The sequence below is a fragment of the Zerene cesonia genome, chromosome 14 (genome assembly GCF_012273895.1).
Source record: "Zerene cesonia ecotype Mississippi chromosome 14, Zerene_cesonia_1.1, whole genome shotgun sequence".
NCBI classification, from domain to species: domain Eukaryota; kingdom Metazoa; phylum Arthropoda; class Insecta; order Lepidoptera; family Pieridae; genus Zerene; species Zerene cesonia.
This window is the reverse complement of record NC_052115.1, coordinates 3,755,734-3,773,668: the sequence shown is the minus strand read 5'-3', so window position 1 is coordinate 3,773,668 and position 17,935 is coordinate 3,755,734. Positions and strand designations below refer to the sequence as shown.

Sequence of the window (17,935 nt, the reverse complement as noted above, 5' to 3'; positions counted from 1 at the left end):
AGCTGTGCCGCGCTGTTCCACCTGCGGACATAGTCAGTAAAAAGCAAGTATATATTATAGAGCTTACCCAAGTGTTATTCTGGTAGATAAGCCACTGCCAAGTATTAGTAATTTCGTTATAAATAACCATGTTCCTATAAAATATCGAATATATAATATAGCATTTATAATATCAAGCAGGATATTGTTTTTAAACATTGATGTACCTACTTGATTCAATAAGACAATTTCGTTTAACGTTTTAACGGCAACAAATGTACTTTTGTGTCCGGAAGTTTGGTAGATATGGGTAGGTAGGGTAAGTCCTTGTTTATTACGTGGATCAAGTCATTGATTCCTGTACCCGCATGGATATCATAGGCTATCAACTGAAGTAAAGGTACTTAGTTGCTTTATAATTATGTATCAACCTACATCTATATTTTTTTGTTTTTAATAATTGATTTTCACTAATTTACATCAAATAGAAGAAGTTGTATATGTGGTTATACAAATTCTATATTAAACTGCGTTTCTTTCGATTTTTGATGATTTTTATTAATAATAAATTTATTATAAAGCATCTAATTTATTGATTGTTATACTTTATGGGCACATGTATCAGTGAAATATAATAATCTGCCTCCTTTATTTGTTGATATATTTCTTTGACCTCTTTTTACTCAAAATAATTAAAGAGAGCTAGTCATCAAGTTTAATATTAATTTATATGAAAAATGGTAAGTTTGGTTGTGTTAAATTTGGTACTTAGTGTCTCATTTTTTTTATCTATTTATCAATACATTCAAAATTTTAAACAGAGCATATAATTCATAGATACCTATATTAAGAATCATATAAACTTCATATGAATTATAAATGTAGACTAGATAAATCTAGATTTTAAATCAACTTTATAATATGGTCTAGATTTATCTATACAGGGATACACTTCCATTGGTATCTATTAAATAAATGCAGATACATAAGTCCTCTAATTTGTATGTATAGATAAACTCTTCTAAATCTCCTCATTTTATTCAAATCCCCTGTCTCAGACCCCTATCACAAGCCGGTGAGTGTCACTAGAGAACTGATATATGGGGGTGCTTTTATCAATCTTGATATGAATACTAATTTATATTAAACAAGAATCCATAGGTAGCATTTAACGGTAAGAAATAATTTTAAATTATAAAATTTTTCATACAACCTGTAATATCCTGTGTTCTTATTGAATTAATTTATATCGTTTATTTAAGGGGACGGTAAGCCTGCAAACGATTTTAAATATTAACTAATATGTTAAAACATTAAAGCTAAATAAAAGAAAAATTCTCTACCCATTAACGGATATCTGGAACCAACTTCCTCATACGGTGTTTCCAAATGATTACGATTTGGGGATATTTAAGAAAAGAGCTCATTTTTACTTAAAAGGCCTGTGACACATTCGTGAGCGTTGGCGATATCTTACCATCAAGTCAAAAATTGCTCCGTTGGTTCCTTTAGTACAAAAGAAAACCCTGCCTTGAATTTGTTACCTACGAACTTAAAACGACTTCATTGAAATAACATTGATAAAATAAATTTTCTATATAGTCGTACATATTCAGAGATACCAATCTATAAAAATAAACATTTTATGGCACCAACAATACAGCATATTGTATAAGCTCTATAGGGAGACAATGTAAAAACAAAAGCTGTAAAGCTATTAGAGTCACTAGCAAGCGCTTTGAAAACTAAAAGCGCTTTTATTAAAACTTGTAGTTTTGTTGGATACGAGTAAACTTAGTTTACACTTATCGGTTGTTCGAAAGTTTAATTTCGTGTGTCATATAAATAGAAGCACTCGTATAAGGCAGGTCTACTAATTTCTTTCTAAGTAAATATAGAATACCATTATATTGTAGTACTTCTTTTGTAGTATACCGATTTTTTATGTTTAAAGCAAGTGTAGCAATAGTAGATAAATTTTTTATCTTCCTCAATCAGACTTTTTGTATTTTATTTTACATTTTTAATTCCTTAAACACTCATTGATACTTATACCATCACTAGATAGAAAGTACTATTTAATAATTTATTAATCTTACTTTTTTATACTGGGAACAATCGCTTTCAGATCCTACAGTGTTTGAGTTAAAAAAGGAAATAAAAATTTTACGACAAAAAAGACTTTCTTTTCTTAATCCAAACCAGGTATATGTAATAATGAACAAATTATTAGTCCTTATTAACAATAATATACTCAGCAACAACAAGAGACAAATAAGTAAATGTTAATAGCATATCACACAAAGTTTTTCGCCAGCGGGTCCGTTCATGCACTTATCACGTTATCACATGACAGATGTTCCACATATAAATGTTTATCTCCTATTTCAGCCTTTTCAGCCCTTACCCCACAAAAAGGGTCAGCGCTTTCTTCTATATGGGTACATGAACTTACTTTTTATATCAGAATTTATACAAAAACGACTGCAGCTAGAACTTATCTAATTTTGTATTAAATTTAAAATATACGTCTAGTTTTAGTTATTATGGATACAAACACAGAAACAACGCCTAGTAACTATTGTTTTTCAGAGGCGTCACGTATGTTTCCTTTTGAATTATTAATATACGATTTCGACTTTCATATTTATAATTCTATATAAATTGAGAATGATTCTTGTCTTTAATAACAAGAAACGTATGCAACTCGATTCAAGTCGCAGTGACAAAGTTTTGTTTGTTACTGTGTAAATAACATTCCGGGATTGTAATCAAATATTATCGTTATTAAAATCTGTTTGTTTCATTCCGAATACATCGGGATAGTATTCAAAACGCTGTGAAATGCATCTCATATAAAATTTTTAAAGTATTATTGCCTCAGTTATCTGCAAAAATACGGATATAACCATATTTTCACAGATAACTGAGCACAATAGGTACAATTTTATGAAGAGTATTGTTGGCGGATTGAATTATGCAAATAAGGGATTGATATCAAAATATTCCCATTGTGTAAACAATGAACCTACTGCTATAAGATAGCAGACATTCGTTTCATTTTTACTTCCAAAGACTGACTGATTTATTGAGGTTGATGTGTTTTCAACTTCCTGAAATAATATAACACCTCTAATGTATAGCATTGGATATTTCTATTCTCAATTACCATAAATAACGGTAAAGATACATGTGTCTTGAATTCAAATGAGTTATTTTATAAAAGTAAAATAATTTTCCATATGATCTCCTCAGCTTTCTATTTATGGAAATGAAATGATTGGAAAATCAGCTTGGCATAACAGATTTAACACCTACTCTCGTATTCCACGGAGAGTTGTTAATAGGTATCTACAATATTTCCAGCACTTTTAAATATAAATATTCTATAAGGAGGCTTTCCCCTTAAGAACAATATGTCACAATGAATATTAAAATTATGTCGACACACATAAGTTTACGTTCTCCGATTCATGAATCAAACAGGTAAATAAATGTTTGTGAAATCAGTAAAACCACAGTACGTACACAACTATTTTTCCTGTATTAAAGTAATTGAGTTAATTTGAAATCATATTTATTTTACGAAGTCAATTAAAATATTTTAATCATTAATACGGTATGAAATTATTGTAGTAGGTACCTAGTGACTGTTTTGTCCAATTCTTATTTACAACTCAAGAGTGTTAAGAGACGTTCAATATGTTTTCTTGGGATCTCATTTGTGTCGCAATTCGCCAGAAGCCATCGGTTTACCGCTTATCCCTGGATTACAATAGTATCGGAGCAGCAATTTTAATTTACACTCTGTCCCTTGTAAATATACCTTTTATACTGTTTGCCTGTGTGGATGCTGTTGTTGTGTGTTTTTCAAAATGTGAGTATGCAAGTTGAAAGGCATTGCAAAGGCGTTAGGAAAGCGACCCACCGGCTCCATTGACGACTACCTATAACATAATATAATTAGTTTTACATAAAACAGAACCGCCATATTATCAGATTGTCAGAACTAGACCAAATATGAATGGGACCACATGGCACCAGCGTTCAAATAAAAAAAATCACACTCGGTTCACCCAGTAAAAAACTGCGAAGAAACAATCTTTCAGTTGTGTATCAAATATTTGTATATTGGAAAGCTTTAACGGACATCGAAACATTTTCGCTATATTGTGTAGGTACTAGTTGACCCTAGATTGGAATTTGAATATGGAACCATTCGAGGCGCGCTCATAGCGGCTCGCGCCTTTTTTCTTATGTTTAGATTTGTTAATAGCGTAATATCTCCTAAAAGAAACGCCCTTGAATATAGTGATATGGTGGTGTACCAGTGGTGGCTCAGCGGTGAGGATCGTTATGTAAATAGTTTCTGGGATATTGGTTCACGCTATAGCATTTTCGTAGAATACTTACTCGTACTTTGTTTTGAAAGTAAAAATATAGCTTATCAGACTCACAGATAACAATAAAACATATAAATAGAAGAATTGTTAAAAGTGTTCAGTGAATTCAGAGGACACTCGATACAAAGGCACAAACTCACAAATTTTAACATTTCACAATTTTGCTATTATTAGTATTCGTATATAAATTATATTCACAAAATAAAATATTTAAAGATATAATTACGTTGCTTCTTTTAAAAACAATCCATTGTTTTTGTAAAAACATTTTAACTAAGTAATCCTTGGAGAAAAAACAGAAGAGATTCATGCGCAAAATTGTTAATGTTATGGGTTAACGAAAATGTTATGATAATCGTTATTTTGCGATTCCACATCGGTGGATGGGATATTATTCTATGGAGGAAAATTGAGTGGAACTTGGTATAAAGATGTAAGATGTTAAGATTTGAGTGGCTTTCACGGAAAATATTTATTTCAGGTGAACTTACATCTCCAAACACATAAGTCAGTTATGTCTCATTGAGTTATTACTAAAAGACTTAATTTAATTTTCTTTATCTTTTGGGTAAAAGATTGAAAAGTGCCAAGACCGAGATTGTTGCAGTAAAAATATAATTAAATGGCCTTCGTGCCTAGATTTTTTTTAATTGAATAACATTTGTAGTATTGCATTTATTTTCTAAGTGAAATAATTTTTAAATATACGGGAAAATACTGCTAATAATTAAACTTAATACTAATGACATCATCGCGGTGAAATTAATTCGTCATTTCGCCAGCAGTCGCGTAAGATTCCTTATACGCATACGCATAGAAAACCCGAATAGCAATCTGTGTATTGAAACACATTACCTTAATTACTAAATTTACCCCATGTATGTTGTGAATAATGATGATATTAATTATGAAACTTTAACATAATAATCCCGATTCATCCTGATTTCATAATCTGTTTAGTTTATTTATAAGACGTTGATAAATATCATTCTTATTTAGAAAGTATAAGCTCGTAAGAGCATCATAGCGGAAAATACAAGACTTGGCATGCGATCCAGAGTGATGAAGTTACGCTGATACGGCGCCATTTTAATATATAAGCAATAACCCTTCAATTTATTTCAACTTCCTTACCGCCGTTGTACTCCACAAAATTATTAATTAAATAAGTACATTTATAGTTAAATATGCGAAGGTCAAAAATTTTTACAAAGCATAAAAAATCAACCAATGTACCACATTCGTAGGTGAGCCCCCTCAAATATTACTTTATTGTTTTTTATCTGTTGTTATAGCGGCAACATAAATACATCATCTGTGAATGATTTGTGATTATAAGCGTCAAACGCACACACTTAGTAACCCTAAATGGCAATTTGCACCTTAAATTGCCAGTGCAACGCGGATTTGTGCATATGACTCGAAAGCTAAAACTGTATTAGTACCAGGTTAAACGAGCACAGCGGATAGTAAACACAGAGCTAATAACTGTCTAGTTGTGAAAAATCTGTTAGGACTAAAAATAAATCGCCAGTTAAGACCGGAAGGGTTGATGAAATATAGACCATAAATTCTTATAACATAATTCATAAAGTTCCAAAAAGTCATAATAGTATGCTATAATATCATCTCGAAGCGGTGGTATTCTTTCATAAAAGGCTCCTGAATTTTATGACCCGATAAAGTTTTGGCATTGAGTGCGCGTGAAAATAACCGCATTAGGAAGTTCAAATCAACAGCAGATAATAGTCTTGTTGGTTAACATTTGGATTATTTTATATATAAATTTTTTTTAATGTCATAGCGGGCTTGAGCTTGACTGAGCTTGTGGTTCGACTGATGGTAAGCGATCAAAGGTACATCATTCGCAAAGGTAGTGCCTCTACGAATGTGCTGTCCGCTTTTATGGAGTAAGGGAAAAGGAAAGGATTAAAGACTGGAAAGAAGGCATGGACTGGGATGGGTGAGGAAAAGGCAACGGGCCTATTTCTTGCATTATGCGTTCTCCCAATCATTTCATTTAATTACCTCGTTTAAATATAAAGGTTTTGTTAGATTGTTTAAACGAGTTTAGTTGGGGAATCATTGTTTCGAATTTAGAAATTATTTTGGTATCATTATTCCATTTATCGATGAAGGCTCTATAATACGACGCAATAGGAGCAGATGCCAAAGAAAAAGGATTGAAAAGATTGCAGTTGTACGGATCAGCTAGTAAAAAATATATTCATTTTCAAAGATATATTCCGGGAAGCTGGAATTATTTATTAAATTGCAATTTTCATTTTTAATTTATATAGATTTAGACAAGAATTTATGTCAATTAATCAAAGTCAATGTTCAATAAATTTCTGTAGACGACAACGTAAATCAGATCACTACAGAGTAGCCAAGTTTCGTTTTGCGTTTTATCCCAAGTGAAATAAACTTATAAATAAAATTATCACATGTGACGTGGTAATTGGTAGCATAGTGGTCATTGTCAGGGCTAATGTATGTTTTCAATGGTGACAGAGTGTAAGTCCCTTAGAATCGCTTACCTATTTCAGTCGAAAGCGTGGTTCGGTAGAAGCAAGTCGCTCCCGTGCCTTCCCGCCTCGCCTACAAAAAAATTTGCTTACTTACTCAAGACTATTAAAGTGATCATAATTTATTTCATCTTAAAAATTTCTGGTACTTGTGAATATTTTATGTTAAACTGAGAAAAGGTATGTACAACTTTCTGTTAAACTTTTGTGTTATTTGTTTGTTTTCCTTCAGATGTGGGTTGGTTGGTGGATGAATGTTTAATGTTTTTTATTTGATAAAATATGAAGACCTACTTAATATCACTATCGTAATAAAATTGTGTGTAGATTATTAAATGAAGGTATGTAACTCTGTTATTTTATTCATAAACAATAACAGTGTTTTTATCACGTATTTAATCAGACTTTTTTAATTTTTTATACAAATGCTATAAATGAAAATGAAAAAAAAAATGTGAAAGTAAAATGATTTATAACAAAACAAACTCTGTCCGTTATTGAGTAAAATTTTGTAATAAATACTCGAATCGAATTGCAATTTTTCATATATAAAAGACATACTTTCTTTCTCCTTATCATCATAATCACATTTATCTTATTTTTCCTTATCATCACCTACAATTATTTTTTTAGACTATTTTTCAGAAAACAATTAATTGATTTTTAGACAGATGCTCTTGCTTTTGAATTTCCTTATACAAATAAAATGAAAAAACAAGGAAAAGCTTTGAAATTTAATTTTCAATCAATTTAATGTATAATAAAGGTTTTATTTAACAAGGAAAAAGGTTTTTCTTCCGTATGCTTATTTTTTATTACGTATCTAATTGTTTTGTATTAAAATATGATGCCAGTGTAAGCTATTTTAATATTATAAGGCTGTAGAGATTGGTATTTGTTTTGGTTGAACGCGTTAATTTCTATAACTATTTTTTCGATTTGAAAATTTCTTTCATTGTTAGATAGCTCATTTATTGAGGATGGCTGTAGACTATATATGTACCACGGGCAGAGCCGGGACCACTAGTATATTTAATATATACAATATTAATGATATAACAAAGATTAAAGTACGTACGACAATGTTACACATTTCACAGGCCACAAATGAAATTCATAAAATCCATTACATCATAACTATTCTGCAAGAATTAATCTTTAAAAATACACACAAGTTGAAAATCTTGGCCTAAATATGTTGAGTTTAACGGAAGCGTTGTCGTAGTTTTACGTCTCTGCAGAGAAGTCAACGCCTAATTGCAGATTGTTTATGTGGTAGTCGAGCACGCTTCGGCACGAATTGGGCCAGCTCGCACCGGGGAAGTACCACACCCCCACAGAAGACCGGCGTGAAATAGCATTCTGTTGTGTTTCGTTCGGTGAGTGGGGGAGCCGGAGGCCCATATCCTTTTCCTTACCCTTCCCAGTCCTTTCCTTTATTCCTATCGCCAATCCTTTCTTAATCCCTTCCCAAAAAGTCGGCAATCCATTTGTAGAGGCGTAAGGTCTGCAAAGGACCTTATGCCTCTACAAATGTTCATGGGCGGTGGTAGCGCTTACTATCAGGCGTTCCACCAGCTCCATTGCCGACTGTAACATAAAAAAAAAAAAAAAAAAAATGCAAGTAAGGGTTAATTTTTCAATCCTTGTTTCCTCGAATGTAAATATGTAGTTATTGAATGTAGGAGTCGGCACGAATTGCGCCAGCTTGCATCGGGGAAGTACCTTAGAAATTCGGCGTGAAATAGTAATATGTCCTCTCTTTCCAGCTCTTTCGTTTATTCCTCCAATAAAAAAAACCTTTTCTTATCTCTTTTCTAATAAAGTTGGCTATCAGGCGACCCACTAGCTCATATGCCAAAAAAACGATAATTATTATATAAAAAAATAGTTATTATATGACACTTGGCTCACACTTCCGAAGCACGTCGTCTGCCTGAAAGAACTATTTTATAGGCATATGACTGGCAATTGTACACAAAATTTTTTGTAACTTAAAAAATGTATGTAATTCTGTAGTTTGTATTATCGGTAAGTTTTTATGCTAATTTGATAAAATAGGTAATTTTTGCGGTTGTATATAACTTTAAATTTCAATTTAATTCAAACAATTGGTATTCATTATTATTCGGTTTAACCTGAATATTCAAAACTATAGGATTAATATTGTTATGAAAAATCACGTTTTAAATCCGTTAATAGTTATGAAATGATAAATCATATCATATAAGTTATAAAAGTGTCCGTTAACATAATCATATTATGTTATGACAATTTAACATGCAGTAAAAACAGTTTTAAAGAATTTTATTAACACAACATGCCTAATTAACGTTTACAACCGTCTTTCCCAAGAAGGTTCTAGATTCGTAGCGTTAAATTACGTTCAGTTGGTTCACAAGTCACATTTCGTTATTTATTATATTAATACGAATACCTTTAAATATCTTAGTATCTACAGTATTTTAAAGTCTTGCTTCAAACTATTTGTAGCGAACATAAACAATTTTAGCTAATGGCGTAAACTTATGCAGACGTAGAAGTACATCATTCCACCATCTGAGCATCGCGGAATAAGCTTGAGCTAATAATATTATAAATTCTATTTCGATACATGGATAACTAATTTAATGATTTAAACACTAACTGTATTTAATTTAGTTACTTAATTTTAACGTAACTTATTCGAATATATACCTATGGTTATTGCATCTTCTAAAGATATTAAAAGTTATGAATAAATAAGGATGATGGATGGATTCTCTAGGATGATGTTATCCTAAAGAAGGACCATCTTGGAATGTTTATTTGTTTAATTTTTTTTTGCTCAGCTTAACACATAAAAGTTTGTTTGATATCAGCTCACTGATATCTTGTTCCTCTAAATCTTCAATCGCGAGCAAACTTTATGATATTAAAAAAACACTATGTTTTAGTAAGGTTTTGTGTTGAATACTTACTTATCGATAACTTTAAATTCTGAGCGCTATTTGAATTTGTATTTGCAATTTCAAATTAAAATTGGCCAGGCCAGGTTTATCTTTTCGCGGAGAACTATAAAGTTTGATTTTTTCATAGTTATAACCGATGATAGATTCGAGCATTTTAAATAAATTTGAATTTGTTATCGTAAACCGTGAGTTTGTCTTGACAGACAGATGGACGGACATACAAACGGACAACGAAGTGATTCAAAACGAAAGTAACCGAACCTTAATAGAGTTTCTCATTGTCCAATAAATTAAAAAAAAACAATGTTTATAATCATGCATTACTTTCAACTTCATTAAAAAATGCCTAAAGGCTCTTTAAAATTGAGAAATTTCTTTAAAGATAGATGATAGATAGATGGTTATCAGCTAGATGGATGGATATTCTTTAAAGATAGATGATAGATAGATGGTTTTCAGCGAGATGGAAGTGGGACCTTTCATACTTTTCAGAGTGCTGCACTTCTTTATTCAAATAACTTTTTAAACATTTCCACACACAATTTCACTTCATTCCCTGTACATAAACAGAAGCAATGCAAATTCATTAAATATAGCACACGAGCAGTTCGGCCCTAGTTTCGGTTTCACCTGTGGTACATATTAAGCCTATTTCAATGTAATTGCAGCTTTCAAATGGTAAAAGAATTTTTGAAATCGGCTCAGCCGTTCACGCGTGATGGCTTGACCAAGGGAAATATGGATTCATTTATATATATATGTACTGACTTGTACTGAATAAAATATTTGCTCTTACAATCTCGAAACAAAAGTAAGTTCTAAGCGTTGTTTTTATCTCAAGAGAAGGTTGGCTCACATTCAATGCAATTTCATCTAAAAATCCATTTTAGCCCGAAACCAGAAATGGTTTCATTCTTTCTTTAATTTCTAGTGGCCCCAACATGTTGAAAAATAGTATGTTTTCACATTACTTTATTAAAAACTATGGCACAGTATTCAGTTATTACTAAAACTTTAAACTTTTACCTACTTCTTACTTCAGTCGGAAAAATCTATTCCGTTTTCAATTTAAAACTAAAGTCTTAGAAGTAATTTATCTTTTTTAAAATCTCTATGATGTATATTCCCTTCCAGCTGTATCATTTGATCTAGTAGTTAGGTAAAGCTTTGTTAATTGAATTACCAACGAGAACTGATCTAAACTAAAATTACTTTAAAAAGAATACGTGTGTGTTTTTTTATGTTCAATGTTTTTACTAAACACAAACTATTAGACGGATTTCAAAAATTCATTCGTCGTTAGAAGCTGCATCTTCATTCGATACTCATTTAAGCTATATTTATGTTTTATTTCTAAATTTTTAAACAAAAAATAAACAATATTATCTTCTAATACATTCAGATAGATGATCAATGAAATGAATAAATTGATATATCATTTTATGTTAATCCTTTGTGAAGGCTAACAAAAAATGAGAAAATTCTGAGGAAATGATGCGGCGTGTGAGGCAGCTGCTAGCGTTGGGAACGTAAGCTTACAATTAGGAAAACATTTTTAAAGGAAAGATGAAAAGAAAGGTCAAAAACATAAAATTCATACATTGTGGCAATCGCGAGGTGAAATAAATGGAAACCAGCTAAGATTTTTGTTAAAGCATCATTAATACGTCGTCTGTGATATTTTTTTAATATCTATCTTGTATGTGGTAGTCGAGCACGCTTCTGCACGAATTGGGCCAGCTCGCACCGGGGAAGTACCACACCCCCACAGAAAACCGGAGTGAAATAGCATTCTGCTGTGTTTCGTTCTGCGGTGAGTGGGGGAGCCGGAGGCCCATATCCTTTTCCTTGCCCTTCCTAGTCCTTTCCTTTATTCCTATCGCCAATCCTTTCTTAATCCCTTCCCAAAAAGTCGGCAATCCATTTGTCGAGGCGTAAGGTCTTCAATGGACCTTATGCCTCTAAAAATGTTCATGGGCGGTGGTAGCGCTTACAATCAGGCGTCCCACCAGCTCCATTGCCTCCCCCACTCACCGTACGAAACACAATAGCATGCCATTATTTCACGCTGGTTTTCTGTGGGGGTACTTCTCCAGTGCGAGCTGGCCCAATTCGTGCCGAAGCGTGCTCGACTCCCACAGTAAAAAATCCCGGAAGAATAACATAAAAAATAAGACAATCAATAGTTTTTAATATAAAAGATAGCATTTTTGAGTGTTTGCGTGGTATCATTTATTGTGTACAGCTCATTATTATACCAGGTACTCTAGATTAGTTCGTAGATAATAATAACAGCTAATGAGAGGTACATTATTACTATACATTAGCTCAGCAGTCGGCACAATGTGGTCCATAATGCTAATAAAATCTTTGTCGTATCACCCAACTGTTATACAACTATCATAAATTATATTCGACCATTATAATTATTCAGTTTGCATTTTATTAGAACATCTGTCATTTTTTAATTGGAATTAAAAATAAACGTATGTATTGTTGTTAGGTACTTAGTAATAGCATTAGTTATAATTGGGTATTGGTATATAGATGAGGTATCTTTTTAAGGATAGCAACGTGAGAAAAAATATTTCATACGAGCCGCTCCCTCCGACTCAATATGGGGCTAAAATAAATAAATAGGAATAGTTTTTGTAACTGAGTAATAATGCAGTTAGCTTGTTATTAAACAATTTTCGCATACTAGGGATAAAATACTTCTGTGTTTCAATCTTTCAAAGTGATACATAATCAAACCTTCCGCGGATGTAATTATACCAATATATATTATATCGTTATGAAACAAATTAATTATAAGAAAAGGGAATACACGTTCATTACTCTACTTTAGTAGAACATATAAAACACATTGCGGTGAACACTCTTTTTTATAGCCATGTGTTATCACAAATCCTTTAGAATAAACTACAATGTACCTAAAGGTAATTTTATGTAATAGAAAAGAAAACGAGACATATACCAAAGATTTTTTAGGTCGCCTAGGTCATAGTTTACTACTCATTAGTAACATAGGTAGGTATTTAATTGTATTGTCGAACGACTAAGGAATATGGGAACTGGGTGGGCTTATGGAATCATATAATTAAATTTGTCGCGTTTACTAAAGTTTATTTGAATCTTACAAATAGTGTAAGATTTAAAGTTAAAAGTCACCTCGCACAAAAATGTTAATACGAATAATGTTAGTGCCCGAAATAAATTTTGAATTTCATGATGCCAATTTCGTCAGTTGCATCTGCGGTCGTTTGTGGACGGAAGGGAGCGCGATGGCGGCTTTTAAATTTACCAAATAAATATGCAATTAAGTTTCTGTTAAGATAATCATTTTGGATTTGTATATTTATAACAATCACCTACTTATGGTTACAAGCGAGGCTAAATGGAAAGTTTTAATTGCGAACATTTGATCAAGTAATAAAAAGTAAAGTAGTCCGCCCGAAAGTTTAATATTGCCCTAGATCTCATAGATAGAAACATAATTTATTCTAAAAACCATACTATGAATGAATAATCTTATTGACAATAATTCTCTGAATTAATGCTGATCTGACTATTCGTAAAACCAAATCTCTGAATTAGAAACAATTAGCAAGGTTTCCAGAGTTGGCTCGCTTAAGCAATGTAATAGGTTAAGGAGGAAACATTCCTAAAACTTATTCAAAGGATTTCTATTTAGAACCACTAAGCGTTTGTGATGGTGTTTTCAGTTTCACAGTTTCTCTTCAATTTGCGCCTCGGTTGGTTATATGTACCTAAATTAAACCAAGGGTCATGTTAGGTACATATCTAATAGAACTATTTTAAAGATCAATATTTTTATTGTTCATTTTGAATTTCGGCATTAAAAAATAACGAGGAAAGTACGATATGACGATAATAAAACACTTGAAAGAAAATAAAACATCATTAAATTTACATAATAAGGGTAACGGTTATATAATATGTTTTAAAGGTAAATATTATGGTGAAATTTATGTTCAAAGTGCCTTCAGATGTTCAACTCAGTAAAAGCGGGTTTCCACAAAATGAGGCTGTCAGTAATCGAACAATGTTTTCAAAAGCTGAAAAGATCGACTTGTAGAATATTTATGTTTGTGTGGGCCATATCCCATCGAAATTATTTCATTCAAAGGAAGCTGTTCGAAGAAACGTATTTTGGGACACAACGTGCTCAGAACCCACAGTGAACCCTTTCGTATTTATCATTTTCAATTATACGGGGTTTTAGCTAGATCAATCAAGAGCTTTAAAAGTATAATATTCAATTCGTTAGTATTCGCTTCGCTTATATTATGCACAGTGTCTGATTTTTTTAATACAATGAACATTTGTATTACGTTTAAAATACAGGATTCTTTTTTCAAGATTTGTAACACATCCGAAGTGGATAAAACAGAAAGGAAGCTTAAAAATTAAATCATGAAAAGGACTCGACAGTCTGCAGTTGTGCAACGATTTAAAATGTTCTTAAATGAAATGGACTTTTTAACGATATGAATTGAGTAGCAATGCTTGTACGTAGTTGCCAAACTACCTAGGGATGTACTTTAACAATAAGGGAGAATGTTCAAAGCGGAATAATTTGTACACAATAATAATTATAAGCGGATTTCTCATTGTCTATTCTAAACTTTGAATACACGTTTATAAATATTAGTTGTTCTATATGTACCCATTCCATTTCCACGTTGATGGAATTTTTTAATTATAGTTTAATTAAAGCATAAGTTAATTTACTATCGATTTAGTAAAGATGCATGCAATTCGATTGTATAAAATATATGACTGATATAAATTTATATTAATATGCTTGATTAATTACATACTTTTGTATTATTTTTTTTTTTCATTTATCTCCAATAGGCGAGTTTAGATACCTACTTTATTAAATCGTTCTATACATATTACTAAGGATATCTACTGATTACTCTTGCTAAATTTCTAGGAAGATGAAATTATCCACAGAATACCAAATTACTGGAAAACATCCCACGTTTGTTACCAATATTACTAATCAATAATTCAAAGAACAGGTACAACACGTCCATAGAACTACTTGTATTGCTTCTTCAATTATTGCCACGCAACGAAACCGAAATAGCGTTAACTTGATCGCTTATAGTCTATTCCATTGTTTATTTATACTATTATGCAAACATTGACCTCAATTTCAATTCAGAATATGTCTGCGGTTGTCGATATCGGACTTTCATATTTTTTGTCTCATTTATGCTTCTAATTTAAATAAAAATTCATGGAACGGGTTAACCTTAAATAAATCATATTTTAGTGATGTCGGTATACCAGATATTTTATATAAAAGTTATAGAATTAAAAATTAAAGACCAATAAAACAATTAGACAGTATAATTTTAGCACCTAAAACTATAAACATATTTATTTTATAAAATATTACTTATTTATGAAGTACTAATACTATATTATTGTATAGGTAGGTACTGGGATTTCAAAAGCATCTTATTACGTTCACATGTGTGGGTGCGAACTTAATAAGAACTAAGTAAACTAAGTACCTACGTAACATGAAACTTTGTTAGGTGGACTTGGGTAACGTTATTTAGCTTTAGGTAATTGTAAACATGAATTTTAACATACTAATAATAAGTAGATTGTTGCTTATATCAAATTTTGTGTGCATATCGGATAGGTCTGAGAATCCGCCAACATATATTTTTAATAGCTAATGATAAAAGTAAGGCAGTACAGCGTTTGCCGGGTCAACTAGTACATAAATATGAACACAAACAAGTATAAGCTAGCTAAAACGACAATTGCGTTATGTATAAAATTTATTCTCTACAAAATAATTGTTTTTTACTAGTAATAAAACGGATTTAAATGTATCACACTATCACACTAATATTATAAAAGAAAGTGAAAGTTTGTTTGTTTTGATGTTTGTTAGTCAATCACGCTGAAACTACTGAGTGCTTTATAGTAAAATTTGGTATACAGACAGGGTATAAGTTGACTTGGGTGATAGGATACTTTTTATACCGATTAAATCATCCCTTGGAACCAGGAATAGACAGTCTCTAGATCATTTGTAAATGTCCTAATTGGCGGAAGCTAGTTAGTAATAAAAAATTATTACTTCAATATGTATTTAGGTCTTATTATCTTGAAACTATACATTCGATACCCATTTTTCCAAATTACCATTAAAATAAGTCAAATATACTATTGCAAGCCTCTTAAAGTATATAATTTCTCTTCTTTTTCTCATTTTCCCATATTTAAAGATAATTATGTTGATACGAAGGACATTAGCATGATAATAGATTATTTAAACTGAGCAGACGAATATATTGAATATATCCTTACAATAAAATGGAAAATAAAATGGCGTCGTGGATATGTTTGAGTTTTTACAAATCAGATTCGAAGTTAAGCTATAACAGCATACAATAACGCTGGCAACCTGCTGTTAACAACATTGTTAGAATTGTCCATTGTATGGAACCTCTAGCTTACGTACTGATAATAAAAATATATGATTCTTGTAACTCAGTTCAATATGCTCGTATCCCACCCATTTACTTAAGGAACACGAGACGAAAAATTTCAAAGAATATTCCGGTTGCTTTATTGTTATTCTATGAAGGTAAATGTAAATTTTCTCTCGGGCTTTGGGGGTGCATTGTGAAATTAACATGTCAGAGTTGATGAATACGGCCTATATTTGGGACAATATCACGTAAATATCAAGGGTAATGATATGGATGAAAGCAAATGTGAAGAAAAAAAGTTAAATGAAAATTCGATTTTACGAGAATGAGTTAACAATTTGCGGGAACTTCGTTTTATATAATTTATTTTCTCGAATACAATTATAAATTGGGATGGAAGAGGTTTGTAATTGCTATCGTATGTTTTTTTTTTAGGTTATGTATGAAACCTGTTTAAAAATATAATACTATGGTTATTCAAGATGTCAAATTATAATTGTAACTAGTACAAAATTTATCTGTTTATTTGATACACGTTAAACATAAAACTTTACTTCATATTCAGTTTTTTTTGTGTATTTCGCCCGATGGAAAGTGTTCACCACAGCCCATGAACGTTTGCAGAGGTAATGCGTTGCTCGCTTCTATTGGGGAAAGGATAAGGGAAGGGTGAGGAAAAGAATACGGGTCTCCGGCTCCCCCACTCACGGAAACACAGTAGTAATATTTCAGGCCGGTTTTCTGTGGGGACGTTGTACCTTCCCCGGTGCGCGCCGGCCCAATTCGTGCCGAAGCGCGATCGACTCCAATACACTTTTTAAGATCACTAATCATAATATTAGACATACATAAATATATCTATATATGCTATTATTTTTGTATAAATCCGAGGATTGAAGCTTATTTGGTGATAATTACTATAATTTCAAATATGAGAGATGAAATATTACAATAGCAAATTCAATCAAAAAATTTCCGAACTGAAAATATTGTATAAAATATTGCATGTATAAAACTTGGTCATGTAAGTTCAAACTGTATTCCTGCATTTCATCTAGTTTTATTGTGGTTTTAGAGTGCTTTACGTCTTTGAAGTAGCTAGTACGATTATATTAAAATTCAATGTTCATTTCTAAAAGTATATGTATTTAGAAATAATATCATAACTATGTGAAAATGCAAAGGGTAACAATAAATATTTAGATGTTATTTTATTTGTGCGTATTTATAAATTAAAAACGCGTGAGATAAGCAGTTTTTAAGTTTATAAGTTTAAAAAGCAATTTACTACAAAGTTGTTGAATAGGGTGGGAGAATGTCGTTCCTACGTTTTGATGCGCAGTAACCAAGCTGCCGCGGAATAGATACCTATGTGTTTTAAAACCGAGTAAGAGAAGGACACAATTTTGCTTTTCATCATCATTACAGATTATATTTAATCATTATTGTTGTCTTGACGAGGTAGTAATGAACTGTTATTAAATAAATTAAGCATGCATTGTCATTCCTTAAGACTTGAGTATTATTAAATAAGCTTTCTTATGGGTATACACAATGTCACATAAACACTGTTTTTATACTTAGAT

General features: G+C 31.5%; 1 protein-coding gene across 1 annotated transcript in view; it reads left to right on the top strand.

Annotated features, from left to right (window-relative positions):
- Positions 1–6,948: 6,948 nt before the first annotated feature.
- LOC119831794 (sex peptide receptor-like) overlaps positions 6,949–17,935 on the top strand; it is a 33,990-nt gene continuing 23,003 nt past the window's right edge. The window contains exon 1 of the mRNA XM_038355320.1: positions 6,949–7,090. The gene's annotated coding sequence lies outside the window, so the exon portion shown is untranslated. The remainder of the gene's footprint in view (positions 7,091–17,935) is intronic.